Below are 5,289 nucleotides of genomic sequence, written 5' to 3'. Positions count from 1 at the left end.
AACTGAGACAAGACAGAGAGGGAGATTATCTTTGATTCAATCTCCTATTTATATCTTAATTTACCTTTTAAAATTTAATTTTCCTTTTAATGTTCCCATTTTTTTTGAAAGGGGAAGGAGAGGGAGTGAGGAGAGCCACTCCTTGCTGTCAAAGCACATCAGCACCCAGGGACGGGGGACGGTCCTTTGATGCGCCTTAGAGACCCCAGTGTGGGGAAGAGCATTCCGAGGATGTTGCTTGAGTGATTTTGGTAGTTTTGAAATGCTGTCAGCTTCATTGTACCCAGGCTGAGAAAATCTTGCCAAGGTCTACCGGCTGATCAGGTCTACCTTGGTGCATCCCCAGGCCTAGGAACATGTTACAAAGCTTGGCCAGGAGAGTGGTCCAACCTGTTCTGCTTTCCATCCTCTGATGAGGCACTTGATGTCGTCAACTGGCCTAGATGAGTTGGCTAGCATGTCCCTTGTGTACATCTGAGCATGCTCTCTACTGCATAGGCATTGGCCACTGAGGAGCCCAGACCTGATGAATGCACTCCAAGGTCTGACCACATGTATTGTGGTTTTCCCTGCGGCTGGGGTTTGAGTCCACTGATCTAGTTGAGGAATTCCTCAAGAATGTTCACCCGAGGTGACCTCAGACTTGACTCTTATGTGCACCAGCCGGTGCAGGTCAGGTGTGGTCTGTCACCTGTACCACCCAATGGTGGATGCAGCTGTTTGGACAGCTTGCCTCCAATCCCACCTCTCATGAGCACTGAGGCTGCTTTGGCATAGCCTAGCTCAGCCTGCAACAGGTCTAGTCTTCACACACACACCAGCAGTTGTCACAGCCTAGTCGGGGTGACTTCTCAAAATCTCCACCAGGCCCACCCCCAACCCTAGTTTGTGTGTGTGGCGGCATGTGCTGTGGCCTAGCCTGGTCTGGCCTGCACCGCAACCAGCTCTCTTCGTAAACTGGGTATAGCTCACCCCGTTCTGGGTCTCATGCATGCCAGAAGGTACTACGGCCTGGCCTGGCCCAGCCTACCCCTAGACCCAGCCCACACAGATGCTGACCAGTGCTGCGGCCCTGCTTAGCTCGGTCTATCCCCAGTCCTGGTTCTTGTGCTCCCCAGCATGAGCTGTATCATGCATGCTGGCGGGTGCCTTGGCCCTGATAGGAATGGTCCGCCCCCAGTCCCAGTTCCTGTGTTCCGCAGCATGGGCTGCAGCCTAGCAGGAGAGTGCCCCAAGTCCCTTACCAGGCCTGTCCCAGCCCTAGGTATCATGCATGCTGGCAGATGCTGCAGCCCTGCTGGGCATAGCCTTCCTTCAGTCCCTTTGCATGTGCCAGCAGATGCTGCTGTGGCCTAGCCCAGCTTCCTCGCAGTCCCAGCTCTCTAGCATGTCAGGTAAGTCCTGGGGTCCAGCCTGTCACCACTCATAGCTCTCACACAGACCAGCGAGTGCTGCAGTCCCACAGAGGCAAGCCCTAAGTCCCTTATAGAATCTGCTCCCAGATCTGGTTCTCTCATGTTCTGGTGGGTGCTGTGGCACAGCGTGATGTCAGCCACCTGCTGCTCTAACACTTGCAGGCAGGTACTGTGCCCTAGCCCAGCCAGGCATGCACCCAGCCCCAGCTTTTCCAAGAATCAGTGTGCAGTAAGCGATGCTAATTAGCCCACCCCAGGTCTCTCACATGGGAGGATGCCTTGGCCCGACTCAGACATGCCCTCTAGCTTCCCTCCTTGACACCATCTCATCTCAGCTCCCTCGTGTTCCTGCAAAGGCAGTGGCCCAATTTCTTCCCTGTCAAACATACCCTCAGCTGCCCCCATTCCAATACATCCCTAGGCCCCTTCCTTGAGCAATCTGCAGTGTCCCTGTCCTAGGGAACTGGGGTGGCATTTTCCAGGCCAGTGTTTGTTATCTTTCCCATGTATCTTTAAAAAAAATTAGAATATGCAACTATGCTGGCACACTAGTACAGTTATCCTAAATTTAGCATTGTCGAAGGGCAAAACGCCCACCAGCTATGGCTGCTTTTCTCCAGTAGTGTAACACCTGCCTGGGTTTAATCTACCTTTAGAAATAGTGAAATGCTACTTCCTTTTGGGTCATTCTGAAACTCAAAGCGAGATAGCAATTATGAGTAGAGCTTTAACTTATTTATTTAGTAAACAGAGACCCAGATTATTCTGAAAGGTTCTGTGCAGGGTGGCTGCGAGAAGACAGAAGAGAAATCTGGAGTCACAGCATTCCAGGTCGACTGGCAGGGAAGGGACACTTGGCAGTGGTTCCCGGGGCACTAGCAGGCACCCCATCTGGGGAGCAAAAACAGTGTGACCCACTGATTGCTTCCAAACTGTCCCTGCCCCACGCCAACGCTTCCTCATTCAGTACATGACAATTCTGTCCTTGCAATTGTTTGTTAAAAAATCTGTTTTGCTTGTTTTTTTTTTTTTTTTTTTTTTAAGATTTTTACAGAGGGAGGGTAAGGCAGAATGAGGGAGGGAGGGATACAGAGATCTTCCATCTGCTGGTTCATTCTCCCCAGTGACCTCAAGGTTAAGAACTGGCTCAGTCTAAAGCAGAGAGTCAGGAGTTTTCTCCAGGTCTCCTATGTGGGTGGCAGGGGTCTGCTTTTACCCCTCCATTATAAGGAACTGGATGAGAAGTGGCCTAGTCAGGGCCATGGACACACACTGGCACACATACAGAATGCTGGTATCACAGGCGGCAGTTTTACCTGCTACGCCATAATGCCAGACCCTGGTTATCACCTTTAACTTGCATCTTTCCCCATCTTATTTACTGGAAATCATTTATTATTTTCTAAAAAGATTTCTGACTGGTGCCAGCATGGTGACATAGCATACTAATCCTCCACCGGCAAGTGCTGGCATCCCTTACGGGTGCTGGTTGGAGTCCCAACTGTCTCACTTCTTATCCAGCTTCTTGCTTGTGGCCTGGGAAAGCAGAGAAGGATGCCTCAAGTCCTTTGGCCTCGGCACCCATGTCGAAGACCCAGAGGAAGCTTCCGCCACTGCAGCCATTTAAAGTGAATCGGCAGATGAAGATCTTTCTCTCTGCCTCTCCTTCTGTGAATCTGCTTTTTGAACAAAAAAATGAATCAATCTTCTTTAAAAAAAAAAAAAGAGAGATATGATTCTGATCTACTTTCAATGCTCGGTCCACGCCACCATCATCTCTCATCTGGCCTCCATCCTGCTGCCTTTGACCACTCTCCGTCTAGTCTAACCACAGCAACCTTGCAGTAGGCACCACTCATGCTCAGAGTCCTCAGCCAACTAAGCTCTCCATCTTGACCTACGGATGCATCCTCTATATCTTAGACATAGACACACACTCGGTGAGCAGAAGGGAGACCCCCACCTTGTGCCTCTGCCTTCATTTCCCTCTCTCATTCACCCTGCCCCAGCTATCTGAAAGCCTTCTGGATGTTCCTTGAACTCAGTGTCTTTAACACCTGCCCTACCCTCTGCCTGGGCCATCACTTCTGGCTCCCGTACACCTGTTCAGCTGCTTCCTTGGCAGAGAGCCCATCACTGCCAACACAAGTGCACCCAACCACACTACCCTGTAGCCCCTCCCTGCTGCCTCATTTTTCACAGCAAGACTCAATATGATAGAGCTTAAACTGACTTTTTTGTGGCCTATTTTCTCCTGGTAATACTGAAGGTCCTAGAGGCAGGATCTTTGCTGCTTTATCCTCTGCCTTATTATGAGCATCTAAAACACTGGTTTACAGCAAATAAACTAGCTTGAAATATGTTGACAAATAAAGGAGTATTCATTTTTTTAAAAGATGTATTTTATTTTTATTGGAAAGGCAGATATACAAAGAGGAGGAGAGACAGAGAGCAAGATCTTCCGTCTGATGGTTCACTGCCCAAGCAGTTGCAATGGCCAAAGCTGAGCCAATCTGAAGCCCAGAGCCAGGAGCCTCTTCCAGGTCTCCCACCTGGGTGCAGGGTCCCAAGGCTTTGGGCTGTCCTCGACTGCTTTCCCAGGCCACAGGCAGGGAGCTGGATGGGAAGTGGAGCTACCAGGATTATAACCGATGCCCATATTGGATCCTGGCACGTGCAAGGCGAGGACCTTAACTGCTAAGCTACCGCACGGGCCCAGGAGGATTCATTCTACGGTTAGGATAAAACAGAGCCAAAGACAATAACAGTACTACCTCCAGACAGGAAGCCACCAGACTCCCCAGGCACCTCTTCCATATCTCTGTCTCTTTGCATTTGCTGTTTTCCTCTTTCCAAAAAACGATTTTCTCTGCTTCTCCAATCACTAGATCCCAGTTCATATCTCCTTGGATTAAAGTTGTAGCTTCAAATGACTGCCTTAACTCCAAATGCCCCAAAAGAGATTTATTTTGTTTCTAGCACCTATCCTCCAGTCACATAGATTATGGCAAAAAAAATACTCTCTTTCAGAAATAAGTTTAAAATTATTTTGTCAAATTCATGGTGTTGTTAATTTCTTTTTTTTTTTCATCCTGTTGTTGATTTTGTTTTGTGGCTTTTCATTAGTAACTGTGTAATGGAGACTATCATATCCAGATGTGAGGATACAATGCAGTATGCATCTCTACTTTCGGACAAAGATGGACTCCCAATGAAACTGTTCACTATATCTTAACAATAGGATGCTGGAATCTCTGCCATTCTCCATGCCTGCAATGATGGACATGAGACTGTGTAGGAAGAACTATACTATAGGATATAGGGGATATAGGGGAACTCAATGAGGGGGGAGGGGATTGGGGAAGTGGTAAGGGAAATCCCAGGGCCTATGGAACTGTATCATAAAATGATAATAATAAAAAGAAGTAAAATTAGAAAAAAAAAGAAATCCAGTGGAAATGATTGGTATGGCACATAACTATAACTGAGAAGAACTGGAATCATTCGAACATTTCACTTCCAATTTAACACTGTGCTCTATCAACCGACTAATCAAAACTTTCTCTATTTCTTTCCTGTATCTTTTTTTCCTTCTGCCAGATAAACAATAGGCAAAATCTTGTGTCACAACCCTTGCCCATATTGGACCATGCATCTTGGAACCAAAATCCTACAGATTCTGATGCCTATTTTCTGGGTGCCAAAAAAATCCTCGGAAACCAAGACTAGTTTAAGCTCCTCCTATTGAGTTGCCAATATGCTAAAAAGGAGTATCAAGGAGGTCCACCTGTTTCAAAACTTTTAAGCACATTAAAAGCCACCTGCCACTCACCTACAACAGTGCCATCCCACAGCCACATACATAAAGCAGGAG

Source organism: Ochotona princeps, chromosome 3 (assembly GCF_030435755.1).
Source record: "Ochotona princeps isolate mOchPri1 chromosome 3, mOchPri1.hap1, whole genome shotgun sequence".
Taxonomy (NCBI): Eukaryota; Metazoa; Chordata; class Mammalia; order Lagomorpha; family Ochotonidae; genus Ochotona; species Ochotona princeps.
The sequence above is the reverse complement of the archived record's forward strand: the minus strand, read 5'-3'. Positions refer to the sequence as shown.